The 19,156-nt window shown below is 37.7% G+C and overlaps 1 protein-coding gene across 1 annotated transcript in view; it reads left to right on the top strand.

Annotated features, from left to right (window-relative positions):
* MARCHF1 (membrane associated ring-CH-type finger 1) overlaps nt 1-19,156 on the top strand; it is a 526,762-nt gene that overhangs the window by 265,175 nt on the left and 242,431 nt on the right. The gene's annotated exons all lie outside the window — the stretch shown is intronic.

The following is a 19,156-nucleotide window of genomic DNA, read 5'->3' as shown; positions in this document are numbered from 1 at the left end:
AAAAATATTGAACAAAATTAACCTTTGAGGAGAAAATGGAATCTAGTTAGTCTGAAAGTGTTCCCATCCCATTACTACTCATGAGTAAATACCTGCAAAAACACACAAAAAACTAAAACCAATATCACTATTAGAATAAAGCCAGACCAAAAATTAAAAGGCTTGGTGGAGCATTGTGTTCTTGCTGAAACAAATATGTCGATTAGCCTCATCCTGCACCAAATCCCTTGTTCAATATGAAATCTCTACAGAAGTAACGTCTTGCCATCTCTGACTCTACTGTGAAGGTTCTATTTTGTTCTGTTGTATTGTTGTTGTTGTTTTTTAAGTAATCATTGTGCTGATTCACATATCAGATTTTGTCCCTGCCATTCACGATTGTACTTCCCAGATAATAAAAGGCAGATGTTGTGGGAGAAGCTGGCTTAACAGTATGAAAGGAACAACATGAGAGCCCTTGTCACAAGAAGTTCAGATGATTGTGTTTTCCATTTTCCCATCCATTTATAAGGTTTCATAGGTAGTCGGAGAAAATATCTTCTACACACTCAACTGCTACAACAGAGAATTGAGCGACGATTCCATCCGCCACAAGCTCCAGTTAAATGCAATAGGTGTAATTTATCTAGCCAACACAAGATCCAGACATGAGTCAATCAAGGGTAATCCCACAGTCTTTCCAATAGCATCCACTGGGTCTGCCAAGGTCTACTTCCTGTTCCATGACTAACAGCTAGAAATAAAGCAGACTCACAATCCTCAAGTATTACAGGACACAAGAATGGAAATATCTGAAGATTCAAAGCAAAATGGTATGCTTAAAATGATTTACTACCATAATAGGAACAGTTGTCTTTCTTGTTGCCTATTAGATCCCTGCTCCTAAACCATTGTGGAAATATTAGTGGAAGTTCAAAAAATATTCATTGATATCTAACTATCTATCTATCTATTTTTAAAAATTATTCTACATCCTCCATGACTGACAAGAAATCTTGAACTCTATAAAACGCATGTGTAAAACTAGAAGGGAATAAACTGGGAATTTTTAAAGGAATAGAAAATGGGAAAAACTAAATACATTTATTTTTAAAACAGCAATAGATGAAGAACAAAAATAACATTTTCTTTATACATGTACCAAATATTTGGGGTCTGTCTCTAGCTTCTCTTTTAACTTTCTAATTTACTGCACACCGAAATAAATAAATAGCTCACTGCTAGCTATTCAAGACTGTCTCACAGCAACCCCACAGGACAGGGTAGAACGGCCCTTTGAGTTTCTGAGACTATAAGCTTCATGGGAATAGAAAGCCCATCTTACAGCCGCAAAGTGGTTGGTAGTTACAAACTGCTCACCTTGCTGTTTGCAGGCCAGTTCATAACCACTGGAAGTTATGTCTCCTCTTTTAATTTTTCCTCCCCTGATTTCTAATTTTAATATTAGCCTTGGACATCCTGATTACATATTGACAACATATTGACTTCTATTTTTATATATTTTTCAACTGAAATTGTGTTAATTCCATAACTTTATTGTCAAGCACAGTGACAGTGTATTTTATGTGTAGTGAATGCCCTTCAAGAAAAATAAGTTTTTTTTAGTCACCTATAGTGACTCATGTTTCTTGTAGGAGCAAACTAAGAAGTTTAGATCATTTCTCCAATTTAAAAAAGGCTTAGAAAAGCTCAGGGGTGGGAGGGAGTGGAATGGAGTACATAAAATCATTCTCCTTGAAGACTATGGAGATTTAGCATCACTATGGCTCTATAGTAGATCAAGATCCATAGATGATGAAAATTTAGAGAGGAGAGCCTGGCATTTGGGGCTGTTTTCCCTAGAGATATTGGCAATTCCAGAGGTGGTTGAACAGTTGAGAGTCACCGAAATCCAAGTAGAAAGCGAGGCCCTGCCTGGCCATGTCCTAATCAACCAGCTCTGCTTTGCAGAGCTTTGCAGAGCGGCACCCCAGGCAGGACTGAGAGCTGGGAATAGACTCTTTCCCGGTGCCAGCAGTCCATGTCAAATCATTTCACTCCTAGGGATAGGATTAATGCAAAAATGAGCAGATCTCAATTCTCACTGGACCTTTAATTATTTTTAGAAGCAATCTACAATGTCCAACAAAAAATATTTATCTACTAGGCATAAAAGGGAACAAAAATAATAAATCAAAAGCTAAATTCACTTAGAAAAATAAATTTCATTTTATGTATTCCAGTTGTAGAAAACGAAACAGTTGCTCTCCAGCCCACTGTGACTCAGGAAAACTCTTTGTGTCTCAGAATAGAACTGTGCTTCATCGGATTCTCAGTCTGGTTTTACAGTAAATCACTGAGCCTTCCTTCCAAAGTGCACCTGGGTGAAATTGGTCCTCCAGCCTTTCAGTTAGTAGACGAAAATATTAGCTTTTTATTACGTAGGGACTCCATTTTAACTAAAGCACAATTAACATAAGAATTATAGGCTTATTCCTAGAGGATCTCTGGAGTCATCACTCTGATCTCTTATTCTCTGATGGTCAGACCAGTGTGCGGCTGCCTGTAGCTAGTTCTCTGCCTCAGCTGGCAAGGCTCACTTCCTGCCAGAGATCCCTGAGGAGAAGCCACATGGATCCACCCTGATGAAGCCCTGGGTGCTAGAGAAGCCCGTGTGGAGACCCCTGCCAGAGCTAAGATGCTTACACGCTCACTGATTCAGCTTTCTTCCTGCATTCGGTGTTATTGAATGTGTTTTGCAAGTTTGAGGAGGACTTTATAGATCGGTGTCAGACACATGGGCTAATGTCAGACTTATGGGCTTGGACTGGGCTGGATTGGGATGCTTTCTTAATGTACACTTACCTTTCATATAAAACTCTCTCTAATATACATGAGTTTCTCTAGTTTACCCAGACTAACACAGCCCCGTACCACAAGCTCTGCAGCTTGAAAGTAGCAGCCACTCTTGGAGAGAAAGGCAGGATTTCTACATCCTTGATGAATTATAGTTGGAGTAACCCACAAGGCAAAATTCTATGCTTTCCTATATGATCATTATGTGTTGGAATAGACCCAATAGCAGTGAGTTTGAGTAACCACAAAAGAAAAGATCAATTAATTGGACTGCATCCTATTAAAAAGAAACACAGTATCAAAATGCATTGTGATAGCGTGAAAATTATAAAATAGATGACATTTTTAATACACATAGGAAAGGTATTACATAGTAATTACATACTTGAAAATGGAAAGCTAAGTGGAAAAAACTATTCCTGAAAAACTATTAAATGAAAATATCCAAATGTGAAATAATTTTTTCCACTTATCACCCATCTAGGTTTATACACCTCTGAAAGCAGTGTTCCTCTAAACCAGCGGTTCTCAACCTGTGGGTTGCGACCCCTTTGGAGTCGAATGACCCTTTCACAGGGGTCAGCCAATTCATAACAGTAGCAAAATTACAGTTATGAAGTAGCAATGAAAATAATGTTATGGTTGGGGAGTCGTCGCAACATGAGGGAATGTATTAAAGGGTCACATCATTAGGAAGGTTGAGAAACAATGCTCTAAACTCTCTTTGAATTATGGTGCTGGCAAAGTGTCATATATGACATGGACTACCAGAAAGGTAGACCCATCTATGTGGAAAGAAGTAAAATCAGAACAGTACTTAGAAGCTAGATGGCAACCATCATCTCACATACTTAGCACATATCACCAGGAGAAAAGCATCCCTGTAGAAAACTCTGTATGTTGTCAAACAGAGGGTAGGCAAGGGAAAAAAGAAGCCTACGGGAAAAAAAGACAGGTTGGTGTAGTAGCAGCAACATTGTGAGGAGGACGCCAGAGGGGGCAGTGTTTTGTTCTGTTGTACTCAGGGACAAAATGAGTCCGAACTGACAACATAGCATCTCCCCAAAACCACTACTATCCTTCCCCTCCATAAAACTGCACTGTGTCATTTATACCACATCCCCAAAAAAGCAGTGTGGGTATTCTCAAAGGGCTCAAATCTTGCTCCTTTCTGACAAAAACAAATGTGAAGGGTCAAAATCGCAGTTGTAAGATCAATGAGGAAAGGTTTCCCAATAGAATTTTTTAAATCATTTTTTAGAGGCTCATACAACAATTACCGCAATCCATGCATATATCAATACCCAATAGAATTTTCATAGGAGAGTCCTTCCTAACCTTAAAAAATGATCTGGCAGTGTCATAAGGGAAAAAATGACATTCCCTGGTGCAAATTTCCTGACCTGGATTTAACCATCGCAATTTTACATTTTCTTGAAATTCCTTTGTAATATGCCCCCGTGATCACCTCACTGACATCAAGTTGATGCCAACTCATGCGAACCCTGTAGGACAAGGACACACACAGTTGAATATTTTGGCATAGTTAATAAAACACAAGTAAACACCTTTTGATATTCTGTTTTCAGCCAAGATTTATCTGACATTAGCAATGATATCCTCTTCTGTCTCCAACCTGAACTTTGCCAGCTCTCTGTTCATGTTCTGCTGCAACCATTGTTGAATGATCTTCAGCAAAAGCCTACTTGCATGTGATATCAATGATCTTGTTCTATAACTTGAGAATTCTTTGGGGTCATCTCTCTTTGGAATGGGTACATCAGTTGTTATGGATAGCCTTGAGAAGAATGAGAATTCCAGAACACATCATCGTGCTCATCTGGAACTTGTAGCTATATTAAGATGTAGTTATGAAACAGAACAAGGTTATACTCCAAGGTTTAAAATCAAGAGAGGTGTGCCCTGGGATTGTATCCTCTCACCATACTTATTCAATCTGCCTACTAAACAAATCATCAGAGAAGCTGGATTACATGAAGAAGGATGTAGCATCAGGATTGGAAGAATGCTTATTACAACCTATGATATGCAAATGACTTGCTGAAAGTGAGAAGGCTTGAAGCATTTGTTGATGAAGATCAAGGTTTTCAGCCTTCAATATGAATTACAACTCATCCTAAAGAAGGCCAAAATTCATATTACTTAAACAACAGGTAACGTTATGGTAAATAGAAAAGATTGAGTTTGGCAAGAATTTTGTCTTGCTTGGATACATAATCATTATTCAATGTAGCAGCAGTCAAAGAATCAAAAGACACATTGCATTTTGTAAATCTGCTGCACAGACCTCTGTACAGAGTTTTTACTTTGAGAACTAAGGTATGGCTGGCTCAAGCCATGGTATTTTTAATCAACTCAAGTGCATATGAAAGTTGGACATTGAATAAGAAAGACTGAAGAGGAATTGATGCATATGAATTGTGGTGCTGGCAAAGAATATTGAAAGTGCCATAGACTCAAAGGACAAATAGACTTGGATGAAGTCCAGAGTGCTCCTTAGATGCAACTGTGACAAGACTGTCTTACATACTTTCGTCATGCTGTCAGGAGAGACCAGTCCCTGGAGAAGGACATCATGTTGGGTAAGGTGGAGGAGCAGAGCAAAAGAGGAGGGTCATCAGGGAGCTGGAATAGCACAGGGGCTGTTAAATGCATTCAAACATAAGAACAATTGTGAGGTTGATCCAGACCAAGGAGTGCTTTATTCTGTTGTGCTACGAACCAGAACTGATTTGATGGCATCTAGAAACAACCACAACACCAGCTGCTATTCTGTATAGAGTTCTATATAGAATCATAGTATTCTATATAGAAGCCTTGGTAAAACAATGTTTGCAACATAACATTTAAAACAATCCACATCCCAAAAGGATGTTAGGTGCCGTTGATCACTCCCACTCACTCATCATCATAACGACCTTATGTATGGTTCTGTGCCTTCACGATTGCTATTTTTGAGCCAACTGTTAAAGCTACTTTGTCATCTCTTGAAAGTCTTCCCAATTTTCATTGAAAATCGATTTTATCAAGTATGTTGTTCTTCCCCAACAACTCATCTTTCTTGATAACATGTCCAAGATACATGAGGCAAAGTATTGCTATATGTGCTTCTAAGAAGCTATCTGTCTTTACTTCCTCCAAGACAGGAACATTTGTTGCACTGAAAATCCTTTCAATGTTCTTTACCACCACCATAATTTAAATGCATCAATTTTTCTCTGGTCTTCCTTCTTCCTTGTCCAACTTTCAAATGCCTGTGAGAGGATTGGCCATACCATAGCTTATGTCACCTATACCTTAGTTCACAAAGTGATATCTATGCTATTTACTGCTTTGAAGAGAACTTATGCAGCAGATTGACCCAATGCAAATACATTGTTGGATTTCTTGACGGCTGCTTTCATGAGCATTGATTGTAGATCTAAACAAATGGAAATCCTTGACAATTCAACCTTTTCTTCATGTATTATGATGTTGTCTACTGTTAGAGTTTGTTGGATTTTTTTAATCGAATTGCTATCCATGCTGAAAGCTGTAGTTTTTATATTCATCAGCAAGTGCTTAGAATCTTCTTGGCTTTCAGCAAAGTTGTATAGGCTGCATATCACACGTTGTTAACAAGATTTTCTCCAGTGCCACGTTCTACTTCATGGAGTCCAGTTTCTCAGACTATCTTCTCGGCACAAAGATTACTCACTATCGTTAAAGAATATAAGCCTGATGAGTACCTTCCTGATTTTAAACCATGTAACACTCCTTTATTCCATTTGAATGACTGTCTCTTGGTCTATGTACAGGTAGGTTTTATACAAACACATTAAAATATTTTCTTTTCTTTTTTCCACATCAAAATATTTTCAACTTTCATTCTTCTCAATGTAATCTATAGTATACTATATTTCATGTAGTGAATCACAAGTAAATTCCTTTGACTATCAATGAAATACAAGTAAGTATACATCTTACAGGTATTTTGTGCCTTCAGGAAGATCGAAATGATGTCAGCAATAATATTCCTCATTCCACACCCTCCTCTGAATTCAGATCAAATGTCTGCCAGCTCCCTGACAATCTGCTAATGAAACCTAAAAAAAAAACTTTTCTTCACCTAAAACTTACTTCCATATGACATTAATGATATTGTTCTTTTTTAAAATTTTCATTCCTTTGAGTCATCTTTCTATGGAATGGGTATAAATATGGATCTTTTGCAGTCATTGGTCAGATAGCTGTCTTCCAAATTTCTTAACATACAACATATTGAGTACTTCCAGTACTAGATCAGTTTTTCGCAATATTCAGTTGGTATTCTGTCGATGCCTGGCACCTTGCTTGCACTAATGCCTTTCGTGCTGCTTGTATTTCATTTTTCAATATCATCAGGTTCTGAGAATATGCTATCTTTTGAAAAAGTTGAAAGTTAAACAGTTGTTTTGGTTCAATGACTCTATATATTCTTTCCATATTATTTTGATGCTTCCTTCATCACTCAATTTTAGCCCATGGAATCCTTCAATACTAAAATTTGAGGCTTTGATGTATTCTTCAGTTCACTCAGCTTGAGATACACTAAGCAGCATTTTGCTTTTAGGCTTGTAATTCCTGGTCATTGTATATTTCATTATAATGATTTACTCTGATTTTAAAAAAATTCCAAAAGGCCACTATAACTCTTATCAGAATCCATCCATCCATCCATCCATTGTGTCAAGCATTTGTTGCCATCATCATCCTCAAAACATTTGCTTTCTATTTGAGCCCTTGGTATCAGCTCCTCGTTTTCCCCCTCCTTCTCCCACCCTTCCTCCTTCACGAAACCTTGATATATTTTTTTTAAAGTCTTGTCTTACACTATCCGATGTCTCCCTTCACCCACTTTTCTGTTGTCTGTCACCCAGAAGGGGATTATATGTAGATCATTGTGATGGGTTCTCCCTTTATCCCCCACCTTACCCTTACCCTCCTGGTATCACTATTCTCATTATTAATCCTGAGGTGTTTATCTGTCCTGAATTCCCTGTGTTTCCAGCTCTGTGTTTCCAGCTCTTGTCTGTACCAGTGTACATCTCTCATCTAAGCGGATTTGTAAGGTAGTATTGGGATTATGAGAGTTGGAGGGAGGAAGCATTAAAAAATCGAGGAAAATTACATGTTTCATCGCTGCTATACTGCACACTGACTGTCTCATCTCCTCCCTGCAACCCTTCTGTAAGGGGACGTCCAGTTGCTTACAGATGGGCTTTGGGTCTCCACTCCGCACCCCTCCTCATTCACAATGATATTGTGTTAGTCTGGGTAGACTAGAGAAACAAATCCATGGACACACATATGTGTATAAGAAAGAGATTTATATACAAGGGAAATTGAACATTGAGAAAACATACCAGTCCAGTCCAGAATCAAGTTCATAAATCCGATACTAGCCCATATGTCCGATAGCAATCTAGAAAGTCCTCTTCAGACTCAAAATGATACCAAATGTAGAACTGATCACATGCCAGTGGGTAGGAAGTCCTTGGATCCAGTGGCATTGGAAACATTTCAGTACTGGCAGGGGTCTCTGCATCAGGGTGGGCCCATGTATCTTGTCAGCTGCTATGTCTCCCAGGGTGTGAGCACAAATCTCCCACTTCCAAGGAGGAAGTAGTGGATTTCCCAGACTTCTCAGGAGAAGGTCATTCCCACATAGAGGCCTCATGGGCTATGATCTGATTGACAAGTTAGACTCTACCCTACACTCTTAATCCTCAAATGGACAAATGATTATATATCTACCACAGATATGATTTTTGTTCTTTGATGCCTGGTACCTGATCCCTTTGAGACCTTGTAATCACACGGGCTAGTGTGCTTCTTACATGTGGGCTTTGTTGCTCTCAGCTAAATGACCACTTCTTTACCTTTAAGATTTTAGGACCCCAGACACTATAGCTCTTGATAGCAGGGCACCATCAGCTTACTTCACCACATTTGCTTATGCACCTGCTTTGTCCTCAGTGATAGTGTCAGGAGGGCGAGCAACATGCAATGCCAGTTTAATAGAACAAAGTGTTCTTGCATTGAGGGAGTACTTGAGTAAAGGCCCAATGTTGCTACCTTAATACTAAACCTATAAATAGATGCACATAGATCTATTTCCCTATTGTTATATATGAATATATTTACATATGCACAAGTCTGTATTTAGACTTCTATAAATGCCCTTTGCCTCCTAGCTCTTCATTCTATTTCCTTTTACTTTCCTCTTGTCCCACTATCATGTTCAGCCTTCATTTGGGTTTCAGTAATTCCTCTCGGTTACATTGCCCTTGATCAAGCCCTACCAGACCTCCTACAATCTGGAGAAGAAAACAACAGGACTGATGCCTCTGGGGGTGGTGGGGGCATGGGAGAGGGGGAGGTGGGGGAAAGGAAGTGGTGTTAGCAAACCCAGATCCAAGGGAACAGCAAGTGATAAAAAATCGATGATGAGGAGGATGTACAAGGCCTTTTGGAATGTTCTTTTCAGCTCCTATATTTCATCATTCCCTCCTATTCCTTTGGCTAATCTACATTCAAGAGCAAGTTTCAGAATCTCTTCTGGTATCCTTTTTGATACTTTCCTCCTTTCCTGTCTTTCTGATGACCATTTCATTCATATATATATATATATATATATATATATATATATGATATTCTTGAGGCCATGCCACAACCATTAGTGCTAAAGTTGTTCATCAATATCTCTGAATTCAGGTGGGATGTAGTCAAGATTGTGTTTTGAATTTCATACACTTGTTTTAATTTTCTTCAGCTTCAATCTGAACTTGCATATGAGCAATTGATGGTCTGATCCACAGTGCCTGGCATGTTTTGGTTTCTAATATTGTGCTTCTGCATTGTCTGTTTACACAGATGTTGTCAATTTGATTCTTGTGTATTCCATCTGTTAAAGTTCAGATATATAGTCATGTTTATGTTGTTGAAAAAACAGTATTTGCAGTAATAATAATTTATAAATTATCAAGGGTTCTTGGTGGGGGAGTTGGGAGGGAAGGAAAAAAATGAGGAGCTGATACCAAGGGTTCAAGTACAAAGCAAATGTTTTGAGAAAGATGAGGGCAATGGATATACAAATGTGCTTGACACAATGAATGTATATATGGATGGTGATAAGAGTTGTATGAGCCCCTAATAAAATTATTTTTAAAAAATTAATTCACTACATACATTCATACCTCAATACATACCTCAAATTATGTAAAAGGTGTTAGGTATAGGGGGTAGGAAGGGGGAAACGTGAGGACCTGATATTAAGGGCTCAAGTAGAAAGAAAATGTTTTGAGAATGATGACGGAAACAAACATGCAAATGTGCTTGACACAATGGATGGATGTATGGATTGTGATAACAATTGTAGGAGCCCCCAATAAAAGATTAAAAAAAGAAAGAAAACATTGACATAGAAAATTTTGTGATGTTTCCTGGCCAGTAGATGTCACCCTTAAGCCATTTATAAAGACAGTTCGAAGCTGCTCTCAATCAATTTTAAATGATATCAAGTCTGGGTGTAATAAACAAAAATTGATTTTGTACTTTTTGGTAGTTGAGTTTAAATATTTCAAATACATGTAATTCTTATTTTATAGTTTTTCAATAATAAATAGAATATAAAACGAAAAGAGAAAAGAAAATGGTATTTGCAATAAATAAATTATTGGTCTTGCAAAATCCTATCATATGATCTCCAGCTTTTTTGTACTTCTAAAACCATATTTTCTATCAGCTACACGTTTTTTGTGTGTACAACTTTCAAATTTTGACCACAAGTAATTATCAATGAATTTTGATTTCATATTTGGTCAATGCCAGCTTTAAAACGACAACAGAAGTCTTCAGTCTCTTAATTACTGACTTCAGTCGTTGGTTTATAAATTTGAATACTAGTTGTACTAACTAGTATTCCTTGTAGGTTTGCAGATATTATCCTATTACAAAGAGCATTATATTCAAAATAGATCTTGGAGTGTTCTTTTTAATAATAGATGAAATGTCATTACTCTTGAATTTATCACTCATGGATTAATAAACCATTTGATTATCCAGTTCAAAATGACCAATGCCAGTCTATTTAAGCTCAATAAAGCCTAAGTCCTATGGTACTTAGGAAAAAGCCTAAACTATTCTGAAGGAAATGGCCCAAAACAAGGCTTTTGGGAATTAATAGAATGCATACTGAAATATTTCAAAAAGCTGATGGAGTACCAAAACCACTCACTAATCTACAGCACGAAATTTGGAAGCTATACATGGCCAGATAACTATAGCATACCTATATGTGTACCCATTTCAAAGAAATATTCCCTAATAGAATGTGGAAATTATCCAACTGTATCATTAACATTGCTGAAGATCATTCAAAAAGTGTTGCAGGAGTTCATGACAGGAACCTGCCAGAAAGTCAAGCCCCATTTGGAAGAGGATATGACATAAGGGATCATTGCTAACATAAATGTATCTTGGCTGAAAGTAGACCATTCCAGAAAAGTGTTTACTTGTATTTTATTAACTTTGAAAAGACTTTCATATATATGTAAAAAATGGACAACGGATACGCAGAAGAATTCGATGCATAAGGTTTTCAGGAGCAACATTTTAAAGGGGCAGTCAATTATTTCTTCTTAAACGATTGTTCGTATGAAATTTAAGTGATCTATATTTGTACCATTCCAAAGAAAGATGATCCAACATAATGCTCAAATTATAGAACAATATCATTGATAGCACATGCAAGTAAATTTAGATGAAGGTAATCCAACAGTGGTTGCAGTAGTACATTGAAAGGGAGATTCTAAAGGTTCAGGTCAGTTGGATGTTGAATAAGGAACCACAAAGAAGAATCAATGTATATGAATTGGTTTGCTGGTCAAGATTATTCAAAGTACCATGGACTACCAAAAGGACATGTAAATTTTTCTTGGAAGTACAGCCAAGGTGCTTCTTAGAGGTAAGGATGGCCTGCTTTGTGGTATATACTAATAGAGACCAGACCCTGAAGAAGGACATCATGTTTGGTAAAGTAGAGCGGTAACATAAAAGAAGAAAGCCCTGGTGGAGATGAATTGGCTCCAACAATGGATTCAAGACTAAGAGTGATTATGAGGATGATGTAGGGCCAGGCAGTGCTTTTGTTCTGTTGTGTATAGGATTACTGTGGATTGGAACCAACTTGGCACCTAACAACTACACAGAAGAATTGGTGCATTTGAATTACCATGCTGGCAAAGACTACTGAAATTACTGTAAACTTCCTGAAGAACAAATGTCTCCATTTTGGAAGAGGTTCAGCCTGGATGCTTTTTAGAAGCTTGGATATCAACATGTCTTCTCAGGGTTTTTGATCGTTTTATTTGATGAAAGTCATCCCTGGAAATAGACATGATGCTTGGTTAGGTGTGAGGTCATTGAGAAAGATGAAGCACTTCAACAGGATGGATTAACATGGTGGCTGCAGTAATGGGCTGCAACCTCAAACCCAGTGTCTCCTTTTGTTGTACACAAGGTCACTATCAGCCAGGACCAACTCTGTAACACCTAGCGATGAAAACAATATCTATGATACCAATGTTTATGTGTTCCATTTCAATTTTCACAACGTCTGATATCCCTGGCTGGATCCATACTTACTACATTCCATATTCTGATTATTAATGGATGTTTGAAGCTATATTTTCTTATTTTAATCCATGCCACATCTGAAAATTAAGATCCCCAAAACTTTACTTCATCTATTTATTCTTTGAGTGTTTTCCAACCTTAGGGGTTCATCTTCCTGCATTCTATTGGACAATACCCCATTGCTGTTCATTAGGTTTTCAGTTCAGTGACTGGTCCTTAGAAGTGGACTGCCAGCCTGTTCCCTCAGCCTCCTCTTTTCTTAATCTACAAGCTCCTTTGAAACCTGTTCCCTACGGGAAACACTGCTGGTATTGGAAATCCCGGAGGCATAGCCACCCCAGGAATATGCGAACCACCAGACTATTAGAATCCACAGACAAGTAGTAGGGAAAAAATAGGTAAATAAATGATGGCATATTCACCATCTTTGGAAATTCACCATACAGCAATGAAAAAGGGTAAATGAATCTCAAACCTACTTTGTGTATGTTACGTGCCATCAATTTCTTTCAAACTCATAGCACAGCAGAACAAAGCACTGGCCAGGCCTGTGTCCTCCTCACACTCATGGTTGGGCCCAGTGGGGCAGCCATTATATCAATTAATTTCTTTGAGGGGCTTTCTTGGCAATGACCCCCCCACTTTACCAAGTATGATATCCTTTTCCAGGGAATGGTCTGATCCCATGTCCAAAGTGTGTGAGGCAAAATATTGCCATTCTCCATTCTAAGGATCATTTGTATTTCATCCAAAGCGGTATTTTCGATATTCTTTGCCAACACCATACGTAAAATTTATCAATCTTTCTGCAGTCTTCTTTACAAACAAAACAGACTATAATGCATAATTATATGACTGTTTATATAACTCTTAAACATGGGCAACACAAAATCATAGTTATTAGAACTGCATATATGTTATTGTGTTGTTAGGTGCCATTGCATCAGTTCTGACCCACAGCCACCCTCTGTGTGACAGAATCAAACACCACCCAGTCTTATGCCTGCTTCAGAGTTATTCCTGTTCATGAGCCCACTGCAGCTATGGTGTCAATCTATCTCAGTGAGGGCCTTCCTCTTTTTTGCTGCGCCTCTACTTTATCAAACATGACGTCCTTCACCAGAGATTGGTCTCTCCTGACAATATGTCAAAAGTATGTAAAATGAAGTCTCACCATCTTTGCCTCAAGCACTCTGGCCCTACTTCTTCCAAGACAGATTGGTTTGTCCTTTTAGCAGTCTGGTATTTTCAATATTCTTCACCCATACTACAATTCAAATCCATCCCTTCTTGTTCTAATTCAATGTTTAGCTTTCATATGCATAAGAGGCGATTGAAAATGCCGTAGCTTGGGTCAGACACACCTTAGTCCTCAAAGTAACATTTTTGATTTTCAACACTTTAAAGAACTCTAGTACAGCAGATGTGCACAATGCAGTGTGTCTTTTGATCTCTGGCCTGCTGCCTCCATGAATATTGATTGTGGATCCAAGCAAGACAAAATCCTTGACAACTTCATTGTTTTCTCCATTTATCTTGATGTTACCTATTGGTTCAGTGTGAGGATTTTGACCTTTTTATATTGAGTTGCAATCCATACTGAAGGCTGCAATCCCTGATTGCCACATTCTTCTCCACATAATCCAGGTGTTCTTATGATTTTATTAGCATATAGATTTAATAATTATGGTGAGAGGATACAGCCCTCACACCATTGTTCCTGATTTTAAACCATGCAATATTTCCATGCTGTGTTTACATAACTGCCTCTTGATCCATGTACAAATTCCACATGAGCACAGTGAAGTGTTCTGGAATTCCCATTCTTCTCAAGTGTATCCAAACTTCGTTATGATCCATGCAGTCGAATAGTTGCATAAATAGATTCTTCCATTCTTTTTTTTTAAAAGGATTAGTACCATGAAAGATTGTCTTTGTAGTGGAGAGGGCATTAATTTTAAAAATGATTAGGAAAGCACAGGAAGGCTCCTTATAAAGTGATGATAATGTTCGATTTCTTGACCTAGTTCATTTTGTGGCAATTCATTGACCTTTGTAATTATTTTGTAAACTAGCCTGTATTGGGTCTCACAGTATTACTTACAATTCAGTCAATGTATCACCAACTGTAAAACTATAAAAAAAAATTAAGGAGAAATAATTTAAAGTACTCTTGCTCATAATATTTCTGGCTTTGCCTTTCAGATATATTATCTTTAAATCATATTTATAGTTTCAAATTATTCAGTGATTTTGTCTACTCTAACCTCATTATGAAGTCCATTGTTCATCACACAATATTTTAATTAGTAATTAATACTTTCTTTTGTTTAGCAGCTCCTGATTCCTCTTCTCTGCTATGTATGTTTGGTGATATCCTGGTCATACTTGAATATAACCCCTGATCTTTCTATCTCTATGGTAATTCCAATGCCTCCTCTTCCTTCTTAGCCTTAGCTGCTTGGCTTGTCTAGTTAATTATAGGCATGATCATACTACTATATTATCAAACAGAATTTTGAAGTGTTTGTTTCCAGTGTAAGATGGTGATAAATCTTAAGTCCAGGCACTTACTATGTCATTTGTTATTACTAGCACTTACCTCAGGAGCCCAAACAGTGCAATGGTTATGTATTGACTAACTGCAAAGTCAGAAATTGGAAACCACCAACTGCTTTGTGGGGGAAAGACTGTGGTTGGAAGGGCCAGCCCCTCACCACTAATCACGGGTTAGATAGGCGCAATTGTACAGTTGAGATACATAATTATTATATTAAAATCATCGAGATCATGAGAGAGAAAAGAGAGATTGAATTAATGGAGTCAGACATATTCATGGAAGCATGCTCACCTCAGCCCTGCTTAGTGGTTCACGTGGAGAGAGGGGGAGGGGAAGGAGGACAAGGGGAAATGGAACAGGGGAACAAGGACAGTAGAGGGAGCCCACAAGAGGCCAAGAGGGGAACCCGAGAGAGAGTCCTTTATTGCTAACTCAGGCCTATATATCTTTGGGGGGAGTGAAAGCCCACTAATTACAGGTAAAGACATATGTCACAGAAAAGGGTTGTACTATAGATTATACAGCAATGAGAGGGCGACAATCTGGGGATATACATGCAGTAGGAAGAGGAGGGATTGGGGGTATACATGGGACAATGAGGACAGATCCTAGATTCAGCATGGCAGCCGAAATTTGGATGTCACTGAGCTGGATTGATCTGTTCTCTGGATCTCCATTGAAACCATTATCAGTAGGATGTAAACCCCACCTACGGGAACCAAGCTAATGTTCGCAAGCCTTTAGAGAGAAGTAGCCCATTGTCATTGCAGCAGGGAGTGGGGCCTACCTGTAGTCTGGCAACTGACTGCCTTAGGGGAGGTAGCTTGACAATCATCTACCATTAGCTGCAAGCAGTGTCCTAAGTCTAACATATTTGGGGAAGATGACTTGGTAGAAATCTTTCTGTTTCCCACAGAAAGACAGGTCTCTCTACTCTCATAAAGAATTAAAATTTCAGGTTTAAAAAAAAGAATTAATTTCAGAAACCCACGGGGGCAGTTCTACCATGTCCTATGCATCAACATCAACTCAATGGCAGCGAGAGTTTGAGAACTTAGCTCATTTTCTCGCTGAAATAAGGACCTCAGCACGTTATTCATGCTTTATCACTGGCTTAGTGGCAAAGTGGTTAAAGTTGAAGTGATTTATGATGCTCCCATAGAACAAGTAAATTTTCAAACATGTACAGGGTTGAATGTACAGATTTCTCTACTAACCACGTTCAACCAGAACCTCAGCATGTGATATTTGGAAATAGAATTTTTGTGCATGTTTTTAGTAAATTGAGGTAATAGTGGATTAGCGTAGTCCATTATTCAAGGTGATTAGTGTCCTTTTAAGAAACAGAGGAAAAGAAACAAACTATAAAAGGTAAGAAGGTCATGGAATTAATGATGCAGCTACCATCCAAAGGATTCCAAGTATTATCAACGGCACCAGAACCTAGGGAGAGGAAGTGATAACATCTTTACTTAAGACCTTTAGCCTCTAGAACTGTGAGAAAATAAAGTTCTGATGTTTAACCAAACCACGAACCTAAGACACCATATCACATTTGCTTATACTTTATGGTCCATTTGCTATCTCTGAGGGGGTATCCCAAAAAACTAATGCTCATTTGTTTTCAGGTGTTTTATTATGTCAAGGAAATAGTACATTTGGAGTTCATTCCACCAAGTTAGACTGTTAATCAAGCTTTCTATTTAGAGGTTCTGAACAGATAGCATACCAATGTGCAAGATAAAAAGGGCTTATTTGTGGCAGGGAACTGGTTTTGCCACCGTGACAATGTACCTGCTCATACAGCCATCTCAGTGGGCCAGTTTGGATCAAAAAATGGCATGCATCTCTAAGTCCACACACCTTACTGATGTGACCCTGCTCCGTGAGACTTCTTTTTTGTTTCCGTGAATAAAGACGGACATGAAAGGGCAGTGACAGCGATTTGATGATGTAGAAGTGATTGGGGAATAAACCACAAGGAGGTGCTGTACGCCAACGAAATAGATGAGTTTGGGAAATTGTTCCAAGAATGGAATCACAGATTGACAAATGTGTTACGTGTAATGGAGAGTGCTTTGAAGGTGATAAGGTGGTTTTGTAAAAAAATTAAATACATAGCTTTGAAAAAAATAATTCTGGTTTCTGGAAGTTTAAAAATAAAATCAAGGTCATCAAAAATTTCCTTCAACCTTGGTAGTGTTATAATAATATAATATAATATAATATAATATAATATAATATAATATAATATAATATAATATAATATAATATAATATAATATAATATAATATAATATAATATAATATAATATAATATAATATAATATAATATAATATAATATAATATAATATAATATAATATAATATAATATAATATAATATAATATAATATAATATAATATAATATAATATAATATAATATAATATAATATAATATAATATAATATAATATAATATAATATAATATAATATAATATAATATAATATAATATAATATAATATAATATAATATAATATAATATAATATAATATAATATAATATAATATAATATAATACAATACAATACAATATAATATAGTGTTATAATAATGGACACTGGACACTGTTAGCTGTATGTCGTAAAACAAAGGCATTCTCAGGAATACATTGACTTCCCCAGGTCTCTTATATAATGAAATTCGTACACATTGTTATGATGATGTGTTTGTATACAATCAGTAGAACGCTATTTTCAACCCCTCCCAATTTATTTATGTTTTTAACTTGGATGTTACAGCTTAGGGTGGAGAAAAAATATATGTCATTTTCCCCATGTTGGTGAGTCTTGTGATACCAACCCTACTAAACCTATGCCAAGTATGCTGAAGAAGCAGCTTATGATAATGTAGCTTTCCACTGAAGCTACAACTTGATCTCTGGAATTCAAGAACCTCACCATATACTTGTCAGATGTCTTCATGTATACACACTGCTGGATTAACACAAATATTTTTTGCATCAAAAAGACCCACTGGCTTTATTTTTGCTTTTTTAATAATTTTATTGGGGGGCTCATACAACTCTTATCACAATCCATATATACATCCATTATGTCAAGCACATTTGTACATTCGTTGCCCTCATTGTTCTCAAAATATTTGCTTTCTACTTGGACTCTTGGAATCAGCTCCTCATTTTTCACTTTTGTCCCTCCCTTTCCGCTATCCCCTCCCTCATGAACCCTTGATAATTTATAAATTATTATTTTATCATATATTACACAGCCCAATGTCTCCCTTCACCCACTTTACTGTTGTCTATCCCCCATGGAGAAGGTTATATGTAGATCCTTATAATCGGTTCCCCCTTTCTACCCCACCTTCCCTCCTCCCTCCCAGTATCACCACTCTCACCACTGGTCCTGAAGGGATCATCCACCCTGGGTTCCCTCTGTTTCCAGGTCCTAACTGTACCAATGTACATCCTCTGGTCTAACCAGGTTTGTAAGGTAGAACTGGAATCGTGATAGTGGGAGGGGAGGAAGCATTTAAGAACTAGATGAAAGTTGTGTGTTTCATCGATGTTACACTTCACCCTGAGTGACTCATCTCCCCTCACTACCCCTCTGCAAAAGAAGGTCCAGTTGTCTACAGACGGACATTGGGTCCCCAACCTGTACTCCACCTCATTCGTGATTATATGATTTTTTTGTCCTTTGGTGCTTGCTACCTGGTCCCTTCGACTCCTTGTGATCACACATGCTGGTGTGCTTCTTCCATGTGGGCTTTGTTGCTTCTCAGCAAGATGGCCGGTTGTTTACCTTCAAGCCTTTAAGACCCCAGGTGCAATATCTCTTGATAGCCGAGCACCATCAGCTTTCTTCACCACATTTGCTTACACACACATTTGTCTTCAAGCAATCGTGTCTTGAAGGTGGATATTATGGAATGTCCATTTAATTGCACAGCAGGTCTAGTGTTCAGGTGGCTTGTGGCCTAGTGGAAGGATTCTGGTGAGTGAATGGACACCCTGGGACAACACACACACATCTGTTCTGAGCTGGAGCCCCTGAAATCTGGGATCTGATCCCTGGGACATCCT

This window comes from Tenrec ecaudatus, chromosome 3 (genome assembly GCF_050624435.1).
Source record: "Tenrec ecaudatus isolate mTenEca1 chromosome 3, mTenEca1.hap1, whole genome shotgun sequence".
NCBI classification, from domain to species: domain Eukaryota; kingdom Metazoa; phylum Chordata; class Mammalia; order Afrosoricida; family Tenrecidae; genus Tenrec; species Tenrec ecaudatus.
The sequence above is the reverse complement of the archived record's forward strand: the minus strand, read 5'-3'. Positions and strand labels throughout refer to the sequence as shown.